The sequence below is a fragment of the Eleutherodactylus coqui genome, chromosome 7 (genome assembly GCF_035609145.1).
Source record: "Eleutherodactylus coqui strain aEleCoq1 chromosome 7, aEleCoq1.hap1, whole genome shotgun sequence".
NCBI lineage: Eukaryota > Metazoa > Chordata > Amphibia > Anura > Eleutherodactylidae > Eleutherodactylus > Eleutherodactylus coqui.
In genome coordinates, this window is record NC_089843.1 from 94,833,018 (window position 1) to 94,854,937 (window position 21,920).

Here is a 21,920-nt window from a genome sequence, read left to right on the forward strand (position 1 = left end):
TGTACCCAGTTCATGTCGGGTGCAGTGGTTGGAAAAATGTGATACAGAGCGACAACCTTCACAACTAGAGATGAGCGAGCATACTCGCTAAGGGCAATTACTCGATCGAGCATTGCCCTTACCGAGTACCTTCCCGCTCGGAAGAAAAGATTCGGCTGCCGGGCAGGGAGCAGCGGGGGAGAGCGGGGAGGAACGGAGGGGAGATCTCCCTCTCCCCCCCCCCCCCCCCCCCGCTCCCCCCTGCTCACCGCCACAACTCACCTCTCACCCACGTCAGCAGCCGAACCTTTTCTTGTGAGCGGGGAGATACTCGCTAAGGACAATGCTCGATCGAGTAATTGTCCTTAGCGAGGATGCTCGCTCATCTCTATTCACGACCAATCATACAAGTCATTCAGATACCGGTAGTCTGAAACCACTAGAGTATGAATTAAAAGGGTTATCAGTCATTTTATTTTTTATGTGCACTTCGTTTCCAGCTCTCCCCGCCGACGTCCCATATACAAGCCGAGTGCTACAGCCTGTCACAGGCCTCAGCAGGGTACAGTGATTTTCTGCAGTGGTCAGCCTGTATATGGAACGTCATCTGTAGGGTATAAACAGACAGTGGTGAGAATGGGAGACTCAATGCTAGAGCTGCAGGGTCGGAAACTTCACATTGAAAATATCTACAGATTTTCAGCATTGCCTACATATTAGGAAAATCTCTACTTGGGAAACCCCTTTAAGACTATACCAAGACACACCCAGAGCCAAATATTGATTGAAAGCTTTAAGATCCATTGTACAGGACCAGACCAATTTCCCTTGTCAAATGAACACGCAGGCGCAATTAGACAAACCGCGTCACCGTAGAGATCTGTGAATATTTTAGGTCACGGCAAACTCATTCAATAATGTATTGATAGATTTCCATCTAATTAATTCTCGGCAGGGTGGTCATCTTGGGTCACATATGCTACAAGCTTTAGTTAACTATAATTAGCACCACGGAGTTATCATTAGTTATCATTATTAGTTCCACCTCTCCTTCTATCTGGAACATCTGTCTGATCTGGGGACCCACTATGAGGGTAACCCCGTAATTTTTTATCAGCAAGAGGAGGGATAAACCCCACTCATCTCAATGACCATACCACATTAATAAAGGAAAACTGTCATCTCATGTACCATATAAATCTGTACATGAGAACTGAGACACCTAATGGTTAATAGTGGGGTCATTGTTGTGGAGACCTACTTTAACTCTGAGAAGTGAAGGTTTCCCTAACACCTCAACTAAAGATATATGTTGTGTTCTGTTCATTTTGATTTTAATTAATATTAATAAAGTTAGTTTTTTAATTAATTCTTCAGTGATTACATTTTTCCCATATGAACCCAATATACTGGCAGATATGGAATTTAATGAAAAAAACTGTACCTTTTTATTTGCCGATACACAAGCACCCATCCAAAGAAGGTATTCATGTATCTTGACGCCACCTGGAACTGCTGGTGGAGTCAAGTTTGATAGGGTGGGTTGGGCCCCCTGATGTTGATTGGCTGCTCAGCAGCCTGGAAAACTAGGTCCTGGAAGGGCAATAAAAGCAGGGGGAAAAAACATGCAGCTGGCCGTGGTGCAAACGGAGATACAGTAATACCTACGTCTCCACGTCACCCCTGTCGGCTCCGTGGGCGCTGCGCCCCCCCCCCCCCCACTGACATTTGCCGTCCGCCACGACTGTCTGCTCCGTATCCGGTGCTCCACCAGTGACATTTACCGCCCTCACTGCCGCAGGGATTGTGTGGCTCCCGCTCCCCTGCTGACAGCTGGCAGCCTGAGCACTTCTGCTTCGCCGCAGGGAAAGCCGCATCAAGTAAGGTGGGGGGGGGGAAGCATAACAGTATCGCTCACCCTGGCCCTGTTGGCTCCCTGCATCCCACGGTATCTTACAGCTACAGCTGCTGGGGGTCGGCCTGGCTATTGTGGAGTGGCGAACGGGTGGGGGGCTAATGTCTAGCACCGACGATGGCGCTGTAAAATACGCAACAGGATCTTTTGCCCTCAATGCTAGCACCATGAGCCAAGTTCTGTGTTGTGCGTCGCTGGCCAAGGTTTTCCGTTTGCACCAGGGGCACCTCCATGTTCTTTCCCCCTGCTTTTAGCGCCCTTCCATGACCTAGCTTACCACCATGCTGTGCAGTTAATCAGCATCAGGGGGCGTCAACTGCCTGTCAAACTTGACTCTAGCAGGAGTTCCTGGTGGCGTCAAGATACACTAATACCGCCAGAGAAATACCCCAGAAGGACTTCCAGCACTATATGCCAATTAGCGGTGGACAGTCCAATAGGCAGCTCTCCTCTCCAAGTAGTCTACGCAGTTCACCTTTCTCCTACTTAACACCGCCTTGTTCGCAGCACAATATCTCCAGCTCCACCCATCGGACAATCCAACACTAATTAGCATGTGGCACAGGAAGCCCTTCTTGGGCATTTCTTTGGAGGGGTCCCCGTGTATAAGCAAATAAGACAGTACCATATTTTTCCTCATTAAGTCCCACATCTGCAAGTTTATTGTGTTTGTATAAGAAAATGACCTGACAGACTTCCTTTAAAGAAACAAGTCTAGGAAGTATTGCTAGAATTGTTTCCATTAAAACCACATGTAGTAACTTCTATAAAACTTGCACAATACTTCTTCACTAAGCTGATTTTCCACTACTGAAAAAAGTTTTAGTCCCATAATGGTTACTATTACAGTACAAGTAAACGGGAATTCATAGTCATCTATTACCAACAGAGCCAGCTCACCCATCTCAGACCTTACTGTTCTTCAAAGCCAGGGGAATATCCTATGGTGGTGCTAAGACCACTCGTAGATCAGCGAGTCTTGAGGTTCTCAGGGAATGAAGATTGAAAAGTCCATCTATTAAAATCCAGGAACACCATTCATTTAAAAGTCTGCAGAACTTTCAATGTGCTTTGCACAAGCTGTGTCCTTACTCATGGTTGTCTCAAGAACATACTAAGACTATAAAGCAAAAGCTGACCAATGACAAAGTATCTTTGAGAACACACGGCTCATTAGCAGTCATGCAGAACATCCGGCAGTTATGTAACATACCTCTCTGGAGGATCACCGCTGCATGCAGTTTTATGGATGAGTAAATCACTTCATAAAAAATAGTCATTTGGACATAAAACTCCATGCAGTAGTGATTCTCTAGAGTGGCATGTTACATAACTGCCGGATCTTATGCATGACAGCTAATGAACGTATTCTCCAAGATGCAAGGTCATTGGCCAGCTTTTAATTTTTTTTTTTTAATCCTCCAATGCCCAGGCCTACCGTTGATCAGCTGTTGCCAATGTAGTATGCTGGTGGACTAAGCTCGGTGTGCTCATGCAGTTTGTCAAGCCAGTGTGCTTGTACACTGGGCTTACTTTTGCAAGAAGCAGAGAGTTCTGTTTCAACTGCAGTGGCCAACCTTGGTATTACAGGCAAAGCACCCTCCGAAGTGAACTTTACAACTGGACAATATCTAACATGCAGCCTTTCACTTTAACATATTATCAAACTTTGTTTCTTGACTTAAAATGGGAATTCTAGCGCTGATCTAATAGCACCCTTAGGTCACGCTCACAACCCGCTTTTTACAGCTTTAAGCATGGCATTTGAAACGCAGCACTAGGCGCTGTAAAATGTTTCCATTGATCTCAATGGGGCTTCTCAGACTAGCTCTAGAAAGCGTTTAACACCATGTTTTCTGAGCGCTGTCTGTTCCGTTTTCAGATGTTCAAGTGTATTTAAACACGATGCATCGCCCATTTAAATCAATGGGGAGCACTTTCAGCGCTGTCAAGAACGCTGCGTACAGTGTTTTACCATGTTTTTGAATGCATCGTTCTATGCCACCAGGAAAATGAAAGTGGTGAGGTCATCAGCTTACTTTGCCTGCGTTGTTACTGCGCTAAAAGCTGTACAAGCCAATTTAAACATCTTTGCATAAGCATACGAAAAGCTTGGCCTCACTTAACATCGAGAAAACCAAAGTGCTCTATCAGCAGGCATCAACTAATTCTTCTGCAATGCCAGAAATACAGCTTAAAGGGGTTGTCTCGCGAAAGCAAGTGGGGTTAAGCACTTCTGTATGGCCATATTAATGCACTTTGTAATATACATCGTGCATTAAATATGAGCCATACAGAAGTTATTCACTTACCTTCCCTGCGCTGGCGTCCCCGTCTCCATGGCTCCGTCTAACTTCAGCGTCTAATCGCCCGATTAGATGCGCTTGCGCAGAAGGGTCTTCTGCCTTCGGGTCTGTCCGGCAGCAGCTGCATTCTGGCTCCGCCTCCTTCTAAGCGTCATCGCGTAGCTCCGCCCCATCACGTGTGCAGATTCCAGCCTCCTGATTGGCTGGAATCGGCACATGTGACGGGGCGGAGCTACGAGATGACGCGTAGAAGGGGGCGGAGCCAGAACGCTGCTCATGCCAGACCGAGCCGAAGGCAGAGACCCTTCTGCGCAAGCGCGTCTAATCGGGCGATTAGACGCTGAAGTTAGACGGAGCCATGGAGACGGGGACGCCAGCAACAGAGTGGGTAAGTGAATAACTTCTGTATGGCTCATATTTAATGCACGATGTATATTACAAAGTGCATTAATATGGCCATACAGAAGTGCTTAACCCCACTTGCTTTCGCGAGACAACCCCTTTAATGGTGTAACATTGGAACGTGTTGACCATTTCTGCTACCTTGGTAGCCACCTCGCCACAAAAGCTTACATCGACGACGAAATACAACACGGTCTGAGCTCTGAGTGCAGCTTTTTTTCGAATGAAGTAGAGTGTTTGAGGAGAGGAACATTCGTAGGGATACCAAGATGCTTGCTTATAGAGCTATTGTCCTTCCAACCTCGTTATAAGACTGCGAAACGTGGTCTACAAACGTCACTCAACTTCAGGAATGATCCCATCAGTGTTGCCTTCAAAAAATCCTGTAAATCTTTTGGGAAGACAGGCGGACAAATGTCAGCATCCTGAAAGAAGCAAAGACCACCATCAACTTCGCTAAATTGACCTCATTGCGCGAATGTCCGATTACCGTCTCCCAAAGCAACTACTATACTCTGAACTTAACAGAAAACAGAATGTTGGTGGACAGCAAAAGAGGGACTTAAAGCTAACCTTAAAAACTGTGGCATAGACATCGAGAACTGGGAAGCCCTGGCCCTTAAGCGCTCAATTTGGGGATCAACCATTACCAACACCACTGTGAACGTCGAAGTAGTACTAATGGATGGTGAAAAATAAACATTAAATGCAAAGAACGTCAAGCCAACGCTTTTTGGGACCATCTTCCACTTGGAAACCGATGTCTCCATTGCGAAAGAACCTGTGGATCAAGAATGTGTCTCTATAGTCACCTACGGACCCACCGCTAAGCCGCTATACTTGGAAGGCAATCCTGCTCCGCCACGAGTGATTGCCTATAATGAGGAAAAGCGGTACAAAGCTGCTCACCTAGCAAAAACACTGCATTTACAAACGCCTCGGAGTGGCATTAGGGTACATTTACACAGTGGAAATGTTGCAGAAAAATCAGCATCAAAATCCACACTTTAAGGCCACTCTCATACAAGCATTCAGAAAACGCTGCTCGAAATCGTGGCATTTTTAATCGTGATTTTGAGTGGTGTTTTTGAATGCATATTGCAGTGTTTGACAGCGCCTTATAACGCACATCATTGTGATGGGTGATGAGGTGCGTTAGAAAGCGCTAAAATAGAACAGACTGTGCTCGAAAATTATGGTGTTAGAAATGCCGCATTCGAGTGCAGGTCTGAAAAACCCCATTAAAATCAATAGGAGTGTTGTACTGCGGGTAACGCTGCGCTAGGGACGCCACGGTAAGAAGCGGTGTGTGAGAGTGGCCTTAGATCAGCTGAACATAGAAAATAAGACCCATTGAATTTTTTTCCACCATTTTTAACGCCCCAGATCACCCACTGCAATGGTGGTGAGCCAAAAATATTTGAAAACACAGTTTAAAAACCGCTGTAAGAGGACACGTTTAAAATCAGTGCTTTTACTGAAGTCTGTGTGAGACTGGCCCAAGGTGGGCACGCACGAGCGTAATTCAATTGTGTATTCTGTGCGCGTAATACGCGGTGAATTAAGTCCGTGAAAGTACAACGATTTTCATTGATCCCCACTTATGTATTTATATTGAGAGTAATATGCACAGAAAAAATGCAGCATGCTCTATTTTACCACGTATCATGCGCATGTTTATGGGTGTGTAGCAAAACGCTGTTTTATACGCATATTACTAGGAAATAAAAGGGAAAAAAAGGAAGCCGATGCAGGCCAGTGTGTGAGATTCGCCGTCATGCGCAGGCCTACACGACCACCATCAAGGTGACCGCAGCTCCACACGTCAGTAAAATGCTGCGTTGTATACACAGTGTTTACCATAGGCTGGTGTGAGCCCGGCCAAATGTGGAGTGTTTTGATGCAGATTTTCTCACTAGTTGTCAAGGCCGCACTTACAAGTTCATCCAGGTAACGGTAAACAGAGCCGATAAGACGCTGATAAGACAGACTGACAGGGAACATTTCCCACCACAACAGGTCATGTGGAGCAAGGAACAAATACATTGCCGATTTAGCAAGGTGTCTCATTAATATACCCTCACACACATGTATACCCTCACACACATGTATACCCTCACACACATGTATACACAGAACGGTCTGCATGAAGGGCCTCATATCAAAGCTATAAAAAAAAAACCTGTTGGCCATAGCAACCAATCACAGCGCTGCTTACATTTCATAAACTGCTCTGGTAGAACGAGAGCTGCTCTGTGAGTGGTTCTTATAGGCAGCAAAGAGTAGGGGGTACCAAAACTTTTAGACCAGAGGTGCCGAAACTTTTCTGGTCTGATTGCTACAAGGTCTAATTTAACTAAACCCGATGGCTATAATAAAACTTAAGGGCACATTTACACGTAGCGAAAATATGTTTTCCACATCCAAAACAAAATTAGGTGCCTATGGCCGCCTGCAGACGGCCAGGTCGGATCCGGCTGCGAGAATTCTCGCAGCGGGACCAGAGTCCCTGCAGGGACCAGCGCGTACTCACTGTGCTTCCGCGGCTCCGGCTGTTTGATGTGCTGGCTGCCCCGCTCAGAAATAGAGCATGTCGTGATTTGTTTGCCGCGCGGACAAATTGCAGCCCTCTGCCTAGGATTGCGTTTGCTAACGCAATCTTATGGCAGCTTCCACAGGCGTAAATTCCGGGGGGAAATCCCGCCGCGGAATTTCCGCCCATCTGCAGGTGGCCTATCTGTAGTATTTTTCCAAAGATACCAAGCTCCCCTCACCTCTGAGGTCTTCACACTGTCAACGCTCCCCGACTCCCAACGGCCACTAGTGAGAGCAGCGCCGCTGGCCAGATGCCGCCATGCATTGGATGCAGGAATGTGGTGAGGTGTCGTGACGGTTACTGCAGAAATACCTCACCATTTCCACCACATATAAACACGCCCTAAAGGATGTATTGTCGGCTAAACCATTTTTGGCATATCAAAATATTCCACAATCGTGTGAAAACCCGACACCTATCGGGAGTATGAGGGTTTCCTCCACGTTGACTCCAGCAAGGGAGCAGATTAAACACGAGGCTGTTTACATTGTAGTCCGTCAGTTGCTCAGTCAACTGTTTCACAACTCCCATGAAGTGCAAAAACGACACATGCATGGCTTCATCTAGTCATATGTAGAGTGCCACAAAAAGAGGGCAGGAGACGCCCGTAGAGTCAATACATGGGGGGCCCAAGAGATACCGGTAACGCTGAAATATTGTGGGGTCCATACAACATTCAACATACAGCAAATATGTGCAGTGACCACCAAGGAAAACATTAACTAGTAAATTTAACCTCCTAACCAGCCCATCACATGACTGCTGGAGAAAGCCGCGGGAATAATTAACAGCCACCAGCTGACTATAGACTGCCAACAATGTCTGCCATGTTGGACTATATCAGCACTGTGCTCAAACACATTTTTTTGTAAGAAAGACAGTAAGGCAGATTTACTAATACTGCCTAAGGCCTTTCATGTACACCAACTTTTATCACGATTAGCGTGGCGTCTCGAGGCCCCGCTGCGCTAACTGCAGTATAACACCACCATTGATTTCAATGGGACCTTGCAGACATGCGCTCGAGTGCAGCGCTTCCAATGCCACGATTTTTAAGCGCTGTCTGTTCAATTATGTGCCTTTTAGCGGTTAATGCACCTCATCACACATCACAATGATGGGGTACGCTACAAAGCGCTGTCCAACGCTGTGACATGCGTTCAAAAATGCCACTCCAAATCACAGTAAGCGCTTTTACCTACTAGCGTTTTTTTCTCGCTGCAATTTCGCTGCTTTTTCCTTAAATGTCTATGGGACATACTAATGTTAAAATTGCATCGCACAAAAAAACAAAAATCGCAAGTTTGCGTTGCTGCGATTTTTGTGCAATGCGATTTTAACATTAGAAAGTCCCATAGACATTTGGGGAAAAACGTAGCGAAATCACAGTGAAAAAAAGGACGCTAGTGGGTAAAAGCCCTAGGGACGCTTTCACACGACTGTTTTATGTTCAGTTTTTTGTGAGCCAAAACCAGGAGTGGAGGGAAGGTATAATGGAAAGATTTGCATGTCTTCCGTATTTTGGACCCACTCCTGGTTTTGGCTCACAAAAAAAATGAGCATAAAAACTGTCATGTGAAAACGCCATAAAAATGGCGCGAATGAGTGGCGTTTTCTGAACGCATGTGCGAGTCGCCTGTTATACAGGACAGACTTAGACTAACCAGTCTTAAAACGGTAAACCTGTTGAATCTTAATGCCTAGTCCACGTTTATACCACCTTTTAAATTAGCTTTGTTTACAAAAGTTAAAAAAAGCACCTTCTTGGCGCAGTTTTTGGCCATGCCCCCTTTCTACGAAAGAATGCCCTTTTGTTAGACAGAAAAATAAAAAAAAAGCTGTACGAAAGTGTCTAACACATAGTAAATGTGGCACAAAGCACATCCGTTTTCTAGCACAATTTTGCACCAGAAAACTATCGAAATTTTCCCCAGTGTCCCTCGTCAGTCCGCTGAGCATGGCATGTTTGTTGCTGGAATCATTCATACTGTTGGCATTGTACTTTAACCATGTAAGCTAATTAGTGTGCTCATTTTATTGCCTATTGTACGGATTGCTACATATGATGCAATATCAATTATGCATCCCATTTTCTTTTTAAACAAAGCAAAACACCTTTAAGTGAAAATAAGCAATTTAATTATTTTTTTCCTACAAGACTAAAGCCCTATTTACACACAAAGATGATTGCTCAAAATTTATCAGAAACTGACAGTTTTGAGCAATCATTTTGCATTAGCTACTAATGGGCTAATCAGCGCATTAGTAGAAACTAGCTTCATTTACATGTATTTAGTTAACAGGAGGTGGTCTGTTCTCTAAATACATCACTATTAGAGATGGGCAAGAGTACTCAAGGGAAATTACTCGAGCGAGTATGGGCATTTTCAAGTACATGCCTGCTTGCCCGCAAAGATTTGGGGGGCCGGCGAGGGTGGGGATCTCTCTCTCCCCTCGCTAACTCCCACAACTCACCCCCGCCGGCCCCGAATCTTTTCGAACGAGCAGGCATGTACTCGAAAATGGCAATATTCGCTCGAGTAATTTGCTTTAACGAGTATGCTCGCTCATCTCTAATCACTATTGTTCTCCAGCAGGACAGCAGCTGAGAGAATGTTATCAGCGCTGCCTCCAGAAAACTCAGCGTGCGGTCCCTCTCATCAGGGACGACTGATTTTAAGCTGAGCTCAACTCAGCGATGGACGAAAAGTGCACGGTAAATGCATGATGGGCACACATTTACAAACAACGATTATCGCTCGATAGATGGCTTTTGAGCGAATTTTGAGTGATAATCATTGTGTGCAAAAGGGCTTTAAGTCTTCTTTTTCCTAAGTCCCAGTAGGAGACCGGAATAATCGGCCATGTGATAATTCATAATACACTGTAATACTTCTGTATTGCAGTCTACTATGTCCAACTTTAAATATAACAGGCAGCCTGTAAGGCTGCTAAACCCATACAGTCATCTGTACACAGCAGGCCTAGAGGCAGGTTTGGACAGGTCCACCTGGGGAGTCATAGGATTCTCCAGTGACCCCTGAGCCAGATGCAGAAGCATATTATAGTGATGTCTGTTGAGCTAGGCCAAGAACCAGAAATAGTCTTAATAGGGGAAAGGGCCAATGAATGTTAATCCCCCTCACCTCCACATCTTTCTAGCACAGTGCAGAAGTGCCTACAGTACAGATGTAGCAGGGTTTAACTGGGGACTTAACACATTATGATAACTGTCAGTTTGCTTAAGGCCCTTTTACACACAAAGATGATCGCTCAAAAGATGGCTTTCGAGCAATCATTTTGCATAAACTACTAATTGGTACTAATGCCAATTAGTAGCTTATTAATGCATGAGAGCCACCGGGAGTTCTATTCAGAGAACAGCTGGTGGTCTGTTCTCTGAATACATTCCCTTTGCTCTGCCGTGGAGCTGACAGCTGAGAAAATGTTATCAGCGCTCTATGCGCTCAATTCACACAGCGTGAAGTCCCTGCCATCGGCTTTTCTGCAGAAGGATGGATTTTAAAGTAATCGTTTGGCAGAAAAGTGAAAGATGGGCACATTTACACACAACGATTATTGTTTGAAAGATGGCTTTTGAGTGATAATCGTATGTAAAAGGGCCTTTACTCCTAATTGCTTTACAATGCACTTTGTATTGAAATGAGAATATTTTTGTGGGTTAAAATGGGGTTCTCTGGTTCTAAAACTATAGAAAGCTTATCCTCAGGGTAAGCCAATAATAGATTAAAAGGGGTCCCCTTGCCTGGGACCCCCTGCTGACGAGCTGTTTGTCAGACCAATGTGCTTGCACACCAAGATGATTTCTGCAGGGAGCAGACAGCTCTGTTTTAACTCTAGTGGCCAGGCTTGGAATTGTAGGCAAAGAGCCAATTATTTCAATGGGAACTTGACCTGCAACAAGCCTGGCCACTATATTAAAGGGGTTGTCCCGAGAAAGCAAGTGGGGGAAAGCACTTCTGTATGGCCATATTAATGCACTTTGTAATATACATCGTGCATTAAATATGAGCCATACAGAAGTTATTCACTTACCTGCTCCGTTGCTAGCGTTCCCGTCTCCATGGTGCCGTCTAATTTCAGCGTCTAATCTCCCGATTAGACGCGCTTGCGCAGAAGGGTCTTCTCCCTTCTCTTGGGTCTCGGCACGAGCGGAGTTCTGGCTCCGCCCCCTTCTACGCATCATCGCGTAGCTCCGCCCCATCACGTGTGCCGATTCCAGCCAATCAGGAGGCTGGAATCGGCAATGGACCGCACAGAGCCCACGGTGCACCATGGGAGAAGACCCTCGGTGCATCGTGGGTGAAGATCCCGGCGGCCATCTTGCTAAGGTAAGGAAGAAGTCGCCGCAGCGCGGGGATTCGGGTAAGTACTAAACGTTTTGTTTTTTTTTAACACATACATTGGGTTTGTCTCGTGCCGAACGGGGGGCCTATTGAATAAAAAAAAAAAAACACCCGTTTCGGCGCGGGACAACCCCTTTAATGCATAACTGTCCACGGGCATAATTGAATTGCAAATGATCCTCGGTTCAATATACCCATAGACAATCATTGGGCATCTGCAGGTAATTAAATACCTGCAGATGCAATTTTTTCCTGGCGCGCGACTCGCAGGAAAAAAATGCTGACACTGCAGACGTGCCACGGATCCGCAGGAAAGCAGGAGTTTCATTAAAAAAAAGCCAGTACATTCTGCAGTGCAGAAGAAAAAAAAAAAGATACGGCCAGGATGGAGAAGACCCACACTGCACCGGACAGGTGAGAAAATGTCCATGGCTGTATGCACGGGTGGATTCTGCTGCAGGTCTTTGCACTTGGAATCTACGTGCGCGCGTGGACATGAGGCCTAAGAAAGGATCTGTCTGCTTCCTACAGAAGTCCGTTGTGCCCAACAGTATACCAGCCTGGCAAACAGCTGATCAGCAGGCAGTCAGAGCAATGGACACCAGCTAATCTACTATTGATGTCTTATTTTGAGGATAGGCCATGAGTAGTTTACAACTAGACAACCCATTAGTTAACTTTCTGCAAAAAGTTATCACACAAGTTAAACTTCTCTACACCTGTAATAATTGTTCTTTATGGCACACCAAGTGCCTGTGCCAGTAGCAGTGGGTAGTGACACAGCCGTCGAATGGCTGGTTGCATTGGTCATATCTCATACAACCAACTGTTGTATGTCTAAGCGATGTCTGATATTACCTAGCGGTCCTGGCGTCAGCATGGACACTCGCTATGCGAGAACGAACAATTACTGTAGAGACACCGACACTACGCCCAGAGGATGCTGCAATTAGGATCACACCGTGCCTAAAGGAAGTACTACTACATGAGGCTTGTGGAAGCATTGCATCCTCTGGCTGCCAGATTTGGAGTGAGCGTCCTTTCTTACTCCCTTTACCTGCCCTGCTGTTGGCCTCATAATCAGGTAACACGTAGGAAGTCTTATTTGTGTGTCTTCTGGCATTGCATCCTTGGAATCTGGTCTCACATCTGTATTTGTGGGGGTTCTGGTATGCATTTGGAGGGGAGGCGGTTTGGGGTCTGTAGTTGGGGATTTAGGTTCTGTAGTTTCCTACAGAATGAATCCCTCAAGGAACCTTTTAAAGGGCAAGTCTGCACACTGCATTCACAGGGCATCTGCAAGATGTGTGCCACGTTGACATGTAGTTATGCCACAAATTGTGGGTAATGTTTAAATTGATAATGTCTGCACAGTTTAGCGAGAAATACTGCCGTCTACATACAAAACCATGTAGCCATTTATACATTTGAAAACTGTGCCATTCAAAACCACACGACAAGACACTTTGTGCTGCGGCAACTGCATAACTCACCCTTCCCATGATAGGTCATAAAAACTATCCTTAGGACCCTCACGTATTGAGAGCAGGGGTCCACTTCCTGCCGCTACATATAGGTCCGTGGCAGCGGCCACGAACTGGCAAAAGCAGATCTGGAAATATCTGCATGTAGCTGTATAGTGGGCCCCCGAAAATCAATTTTACTGGTGGGCTCTAGGTACCCCAGTCAAACATTGTCTATTGGGCGTTGTTTGGCAAACCATCAATACACCACTATGGCATTTTAGCACTGTAACTGCTTACAGGCCAGTGTCAGCATTGACCCCAGTAGTTAAGGGGTTTTCAACAGATAACCTCCAGGGACCCGCCACTTGGGATCCCCAGCGATCAGCTGAGCATCCAGCTTATTGTCAGTGCAGCAGATAATCATTTAAATCAATAGGAGCGCTGCTTCCCATTACATTTCCGTGTCCAACCCCAGAGGCGGAGACGTGAGTGTGATAGCAGGCTTCAGTACCCATTGATGTCAATTATAGTGAAGCCCAATAGGACTCTTCCGACCCCAATGGCTACATCCAGCCCCTCTGTACTGACAGTAGGCAGGAAAATCAGCTGACTGTCAAGTGGCAGGTCTCAGACAATCATCAATTGCTTTGTCCAGAAAAACCCTTTAAACAGCCAAGATTACAGTTTCAATATACAAGTATAATCTGCTATAACAGAGCTGGTACCTGTAAGTGATTGTGTAGGCACAGCTCCGGAGCCCACGCTGCCACTGCACCGTAATATTACGGCAGCTCATCAGAACCATTATGGCACAGGTTGGGAACGGATGAAGCATTCACACCAAGACCCTCTTCACATACGCCTGCTAACCCCTCCTCCCATTATTCCCTTCAAAGGGTACCAAAAATAAAAATACTAATGCCATAGTTTCATCTTTTTGATATATGCACAATAAAGTTTCTCCTGTCCACTTCTGAATGCTGGACCAGTGCATAAAGTGCACAAGACCTTAATTTGCACGCACATTTGCGCCACATTTTTGCACATCAGGTGTTGAGTCTTTGCATGCACAACTGCGTTCTATTTTTACTGTCTTTTGCACATGTAAAAAAGCACGCAATCAATATCTCGGCCATTGAAATGACCAATTAGTTTAATTAGTTCCATATGTTCTATTTCCCTGCACAAATGTGCTAGAAAGTAGAACATGCTGCTTTGAGCGACAGAACAGCAGACGCCAAATAAGCGCTTGTGAACCCATTTGATTTAATGGATTCTATTCGCTCTGTATTGCACAAATACGGTCGCGTGAATCCGGAACTGGGCATTAAAACTGACTGGAGGCAGCTAATTATATGTGGACTTTGTGCAAAACTAAACCTCAGCCTGAACATTAATAACCTTCATGAAAACAGATGTTAACAATTCTCTCACTTTCTAAGTCTTTTTTACCATCATTCAAGGAGAATTTGGTATGTGAGGCAGGGCTCCGATTCTGCAGAACTTTTTAGTATCTGCGTAGGTTCTGCTCACTTTTGCAGTGCATTAATACAGAATGCAGGATTGTGTGTTTATACCAGCCTCCAGTCCTCTCCCATTGTGTCCGCTTATAGGTAGGAGGCCGGGATGGGAGGTAGTGCACTTCGCCAATCAGGACGGTGTATTCCCCTCTCCCGAGCACAGCATTCCAGTATGTGCTGACAGAGCCAAGTGTTGATGAGGATTATAATAGAAGTGAGACAGCGTCACTGGGACATCACTGCATACAGAGGGACAATGCACTAAACTATAAAGACAACAGAAGACTATTACATAGGCTCCCCATCTAATAATTAAAGTTGCAGGCACTGCATTGTGACTCCGGCAGCCCCTAGTTACAGATGGATAGTATTTCCAGTTACGTATATAATGCAGCAGTGTACAATATTACCCACATCCGTTCTAGTCGCCAGCAGAGCTCACAATCCAGGTTATATGACGAGAAAAGCGAAGCATTCTTTCCATAAAATCCGGCAAGGAGACACCTTAAAGTACACACAGATCAGACGCAAAGTCCTTAGGCAAAGTAAATAAAAACACTTAACAGCTATTTCTTATAAGACGTCCTATTGCAGCTAAGACTATTATGCCCTCTGTCAGCTATTCTTCCATCTATAGACAAGCCGCTTCTGCTGGAACTCAAGCCACGGTGCAAGACCTCACTGCGGGGCCTTTGGATTTTAGTAAATAGATTCTCAAAAGTCCCTTAAGGCTTCATTTCCTTTCACCGCATGCCTGGTAGAAGGAATGTTCTAAGTCCACTCACCTTCCTCCTTGGCCGCCTTAGCTGGCCAGACAAAAGAAGCCCTTAGTGGCTGATAGAAAGTCCCCCTCCTCTGCAATCACTGATGCTCCCTGCGAGAGGTACTGCAGTATTTGCAGCTCTGGAGAGCTTTCCACAAGGCACTTTCCCAGGCAGCGGCGTGCAGGCGAAGCTTACTGACTGGCTCCAGGATTATAAAAGAATTTCCTTTAGAAACGTTGCCAGCGTTTAGTCATGCCCACTGCCAGATCATTAAGTACACGTTTAGTCCTTGGTTAGATGAAAACACCGATGAGTTCTATCCCAGGATCAAGGTCCACGGGGATGTGCAGCGCGGAGTGGGCAATGCTGAGCCTATCCTTGTAGGACAAAGGGGGTGGAACTGAAAACGCAGGCATGTCAGCATTCCCAGTTGCTTAGCAATGACAATGAACAATCAGAAAGAAAGCATGAATGAAAGAAAAAAACATTTAATGAAACAAAGTTTTGAGATGAAGGGTCCGGTTACATTTCTTCCTCCGTGCTCTTTGCCGAGACCACCAGCGATACAGTTCCTAGTCAACTGTGTCTAATTATAATCTGCCTTGTAGAGTCTTGTAAAGAGGATGCACAGTAAGCACTTTTACCACCCACAAGTGTGGATAATACTTGGCATGGGGAAACTCTGCATTATTACACAAGAGAAAGCAGAGGACAGGAGTATAATTAACACCTGCACTGCTGCAAGGAGACAAGCCTCCATGTAGATCTGGGACACCAGCTACACTAATGTATTATCACATCCATGGCTGCGGGAACAAATGTTTATTTTGATACTTTTTGTGATGATTTACAAACAGGATACAAACATTGTGCAAAGTAACAAAATGTGATATAAATTCATATATCTATATATCCATCAGTCTTTAGCGCAGTTTTGGGAGTACAAATTATAAATCACACACAAGAGAAACTAAAGGGGAATAGATTTAGCACCTATATATTGGATAGATGATAAAAGTTGGATCGTGGGAAGTTTCACCATTGAGAAACCCACTGATCTGGAGTCCCAGGTCCCCCTCGTCACGGTAGACTCGCAGCATGCACCCACAGTGACGTCAGATTGAACAGAGCACACATGCAGGGCCAAACCATTCATTTCAATGGAGATGGCCGAATACAAGGGCTCGGCGATCTTCGTCCTATTGACAATTAATGGAACAGCACGGCATACATGTGACTGCCACTCCATTTAATCTGCTCCTCATTGTGGGAGTGCAGTGAGGGAGACACTGAACCCCATTTTCAGGATTGATGGGGGTACTAATGATAAAACTTCCACTGATCAGACTTCTCACCTATCCTGTGAATAGGCGATAGTTATTCTGGTTATTCTGCCATTTAAGGCAGCCATGAACTTTAAATTTCCACGAAAGTGGACAGTATGACGGTGGTTTCACATCTGCGTTTGGACCTCCAGTCGGAGGTTCCGTTGCAGATCCAGCACAAAGTGCTAGAAGAAAAAGCACTACATGCTGTGCTTTTTCTTCTGCCCAAAAGCCGGTCAGCTGAGTGGAAAGCGAACGGACCCCATTATAGTCAATGGGGTCCGTTTGGCGCTGCTTGGTTCAGTCACAAAATAGACCTATTCAGCCAGGGGATTCCCCCCTTTCACTGCACCCCAAACGGAGCAGAAAACCAGAGCCCCCATCGCAGATATCAAATTACTTTTAGGGCTAATTCTGACATGCGTATATCGGTCAGGTTTTCACGCCCGGACGATAAACTGTCTCTCTACAAGGGATCTCTCTGCCCCTCGCCACTATTTGCAATGGGAGGGATTTTAGCTCCGCCCGCATCCTGCCCCTTCCATTGCAAACAGCGGCGAGTGGCAGAGAGGCAGGAGCTCAGTGCACTGCTCCCAACCCGCCTCCTCCCCCTGCAGAGAGGGACAGTGTATATCGGCCGGGCTTGTCGGAATAAGCCCTTAGTTAGGTGTGTGACTATAAGGAGTGCAAAGGCTGTGGTCACACCCAGGCTAAGGAACTTGATGGGGCCCAAATAGCCATCTATCCCATAAGAATAGACCAATGCTACAAACAGGTCAAAGTTTGGGATCTTGCTATAACATTTTGCATTGGCTCTAAAAGCTTCAAAATGCTCCTCTGGTATAAAAGAATGCCAGCTTCTTTTGGACAAAGGGGAAAAAAAGAAATAGAACATTTAAAATCCACTAACTATAAATGAGCCAAAAACCGATTTCAGCATTAGGCACTGCTCACGTACGTCATGGTCTGTGTTTATAGTACAAACTAACGCACTGCAGAATAGATTCGCTCGGAGATCATTGATTTACAACGGGCTCCGTCCGGTTCTTGTGCTTCGACAGGAAGAACAGTGCTGCAAGCATTATTTTTAGGCTAAACACCTGCAATAGCAAGGACAATGAAGAATATCATATAATAAGATAGTACTGGGGAAAGAGGTACATAGATAAAACCACTAGGGATATTATCAGCTCACCGCCATAGGGCGCACAGGTAAAACCAGGTAAAGCTTGATGTGTGGTTTAGTGTCAATGTGCAGATCGAATATTTGCACAAGCAGGTTTTTTGCAAAAATTTGCAGCATTTCTCCTTTCTGCATTGGCTCGGGCAGTTTTACGGAAAGTGGTGGGGTTTTAAGGAGGAGCATGACTGCCCCAGACTGATCGATGCATAATTTATGCCAGAAACTAGCATTAATAATACAAGAGATGTATACCAGGTCGGACCAGGCGTACATTTGTCTAGGCACACGGAGGCTCCAGAATGTGCTGAAGACATGAAAAGGCCTACGCCGCTGCTTATATTCAGTACATTGTGCACCCAGGGAAATTTTACTAGGCCCGGCGCAGGAAATAACCACCCTTGGGTTAATACATACCAGTGAGAAAAATCAATCAACTTTTAGATAAATTGTAACATCCATGTGGTATATACATTTTAGTACCTATGGTAGTTATAATCTCTATCAGATTCTCACTAGCTCCATTTTTAGTGTAACTCACTATCCCCTAGTTTATGTATAAGGCTGGCTTCACACAGGCGATAGGCTTTCTTGCGATGCGAGTGTGAGTAAAAACACATGATAATGAAACCAATGATTTTCAATGGTTTCATTCTCATTTGCGATGTCTCTACTCAACCCTCGCAGCGCTAAGAAAAGTCAGCGCCATTGCCCATTGTTCCCAATGGGGCCGGCGGCAGCTGTACCAGCCCCATTGAAAACATAAGGAGTACATCGCGCTCCCCTGACACGTGTGACAACTATGGAAGGGGATTCCTTCATCCCCACGGGGACTGCGGGGATGAAGGAATTCGCTGTCACAGCTGGGCAGAGGTCCGCGATGCTATCCCATCACTTTCAATGGGGCTGGTGCTGCTGCCGCCCCTTTGAAAGCAATGCGATGAAGGCATGCCCTGGAGCAATTATTTTTGGGGAAGAGCTTAAAATATAAGCCCTTCCCTGAAAATCATCCCAAGCTGTAAAAAAAAAAAAATTTTTACTCGCTTAGGTAAGCTGTCCAGCTTTTCTCTCCGTCCCCAGGAGTAGTCTGTCTTCTGGAGGCCAAAGAATGAAAAATCTCCGCATCAAGAAGGCGCTGGATCTGCTTGGCTGAGCGTTGTGAACAGAGGCAGTGCCCAAACGTCATTGAATGACAACTGAGTGCTTGCTGTGATTGGTCACAGCGCTCAGCCAATCACAGGCATTCATTGAATGTTTAATCCCCAGCCTATGTATTTTACTGTTCTTTTCTGGCCACAAGGCATGATCATTTGCATGCTGCAAAATGCATTGATTGCAATGGCTAATTCGCTCCAGATGTGTTTTTTTCCTGTGTAATTCCAGTGTTTCACGCATTTCCTTGCACATTACGTATGCATTTTTGCACCCCTTGCCCACCATTAACTTCTATGTAAACCCTTGGAGCGCAAATACACAGAAAGATAGAGCCTGTTTTATATTTTTTTGCACGGTCGAAATGCACATGCAAAATATGTGCATGTTAACATTTACTGCATATTGCGTGAGAAAATATGTCCGTGTGAAGCCAACCTTATGCAATTTATATTACTATATACTACGCTGCGGGATACCTATGCGCTATACAATTAAGTTGAGATCAAATCTATTGAATGCTTGACCCTGCCTGCTTCAGCTGTACATCACAGACACTACATACATGCTCCTGCAGATTTAGTTTGGAATGACGTGACAAACAACTTGGCCTCATTTTACAGGTCGCATCACTGCATATCCTGCAGGCACAGAAGGGTATTTTACATGTAGTCATTCTCTTCACCAACATCCGCCATGGGATGCATAAGGGCAGCAGACGGAAGGTTTGCTGGAATCACCCCTTCTGCAAACCAGAATGGAGAACCTTCTAAGCGCAGCTTCGGCTTGGACTGGTCTATAGACCTATTTGAATGGCTGCCATGCAAATTCTACAAAAAGCTCCTGGATGCTTTTCTTGGGCGATACATTAAATTTCATAATCATAACTTCAGAAAAGGTTGTTGGTCCGGGGATTATTCCAATTACCATATTGAAGTCGGGAAGTACATTTTTTACCTTAAATGAAGAAAATTGGTTTCTACCTCATTGGGGTTTTTTGCCTTCAACATTTGGGGGTAATAAGCTGAACTGGATGGACATGTGTCTTCAGCCTTACATACTATGTAACTATTACATGATGCAAGGGAAATGAGCGAGCACTTCAGATTCTGCAGTCTCATCTTAGATGAACCCACACTATCAGAGGACTGCATGAATAGGAAGGCGCAACATACACTAAGTAACATTTTAACGCCTAAATACAATTCTTAGTATAAATATTTTTGGGCATATATATTATATATACTCATACACAAACATACTAAGAAATAAAGCGGAGACCAAGTGCAAATTTTGTTAAGAGGTGAACCAGCTCTACAGAAGACACTCAGTCCAGTCCTCAGATGTTCTTGCAGTCAGCAGCACTCTACTCAAGAACAAGCCATATCTTAGTACACCACAGTCAGCACTTTACCTTCCTCCGAAGCCTCAATCCTCAGGAGCGCCCATACAGCCCGATATGCAGATTTTACACACCAGCATTAGTGAAGCTTCAAGATAAACTCAAGTAGTCACAGATGTGGCCCCTTTAAGCGTTTTCCCGGCATACACGGGAATGTAAAGTTACACCAAGTAAATAGTGTCTACCAGTGAATCAGGTTCTGCAATCAGAGGAAAGTAGAGGAGGGGCCGGGCTGTCGCAGGCTGAAGTTCAGTAGCCTGGGGAAGCGCCATGAGGAGGAGCTGCCTGAAAACAGTATTTGAAAAAGCATTTCTTGAGAACTTTGAAACAAGACAAAGACAAGGATCAAAGTTACAAACCGGTATACGTAGGTGTTCTGTACATCAAAGTGCACATAGGTCATTCCAGGTTGCACATTAATTGCTTAAGGCCAGCTGCACACAACTAGGTCGGATTCTGTATGCAGGAGCCCACAGCGGAATCTGACCATGCGCCCAGCCGGCATCTAAGCATATCTGCTTCTTTTCCAGTACTGCGGATGGACCGCATGGCGAGCAGTTGGGCATGCGCAGTAGATTTTTTTATTTTTATGCCGGTGGTTTCATCCAGTGTAGGGGTCGGAAGCCGGACTGTAAGGGGTGAAGAAGAGTTTTCTTAGATAGCCTATAAGGTAGAGTAAACCAGGCGTTCTGGAGATGAAGGGGAGGTTGGAGATGGGTCGGGGATTGGCAGCATCGGTTAAGTCAAGAGTCTGTTCCTTTAGCAGCAGGATATGATGGCGTGTTTGAATGAAAAGGGGGAAGAGGTCAGAGGGAGGTTGAATATAGTGATATAGAGATAACCACCGGAGAGAGGGACTGGAGGTGTGAGGGGAGAGGGTCACTAGCGCAGGTGGTGGGGCGAGCAGAGGAAAGCAATCTAGAGACTTCTTTCTCTGTCGTTGGACTGAGTACAGACAGTGAGCAGGAGCTAGATGCAGTACTGACGAGACTCGAGTCAGGGCTAGTCTGGGATTGGGAAGTTATTTCCTGATGGATGTCAACTATTTTCTTTTTGAAGTAAGCAGCCAGCTCTCCAGCACTGAGATCCATCACTGGTGGCCGCAATTTTAGGCTGAGAAGAGAGTGGATAGTGTCAATGTCGTTTAGGTTTGTGAGATAGTGAGGAGACGAGAGAGATGAAGTAGACTAGTTCGGCGTGGTGGAGGGTGAGGTTGTAGATACTGAGCATGAATTTAAAGTGGAGAAAGTCTGCGGACTTTTGAGACTTTCTCCACGGCCATTTAGCACACCTAGAGCACTGTCGTATGAAGCGTGAGGCAGGGTTGCCGTGGTTTGCATCGAATGGCTTGGATCACAGGGTGGGGGGGGGGGGGGCGCTTCATCCAGGGAATGTTTGAAAGTCACACTGCAATCTGTCAGGCAGTCCATCAAGCCACCCCACGGGAATGGCTTGATAGGCAGTCTGCTAGGGCAGCCCTGGGGCCTTTCAGAAGGCCCCCGGCTGCCATTACACCCACACCTCATCGCGGGGGGGGGGGGGGGGG

General features: G+C 45.6%; 1 protein-coding gene across 3 annotated transcripts in view; it reads right to left on the reverse strand.

Annotated features, from left to right (window-relative positions):
- MTUS1 (microtubule associated scaffold protein 1) overlaps positions 1–20,547 on the reverse strand; it is a 184,645-nt gene extending 164,098 nt beyond the window's left edge. Inside the window, exon 1 of one of the 3 annotated variants that reach the window (XM_066573401.1) lies at positions 20,387–20,547. The gene's annotated coding sequence lies outside the window, so the exon portion shown is untranslated. Of the gene's footprint in view, positions 1–15,336; positions 15,862–20,386 lie in introns of those variants that run through there. The other 2 variants (XM_066573403.1, XM_066573402.1) reach the window with 2 other exon arrangements.
- Between the last annotated feature and the right edge of the window lie 1,373 nt (positions 20,548–21,920).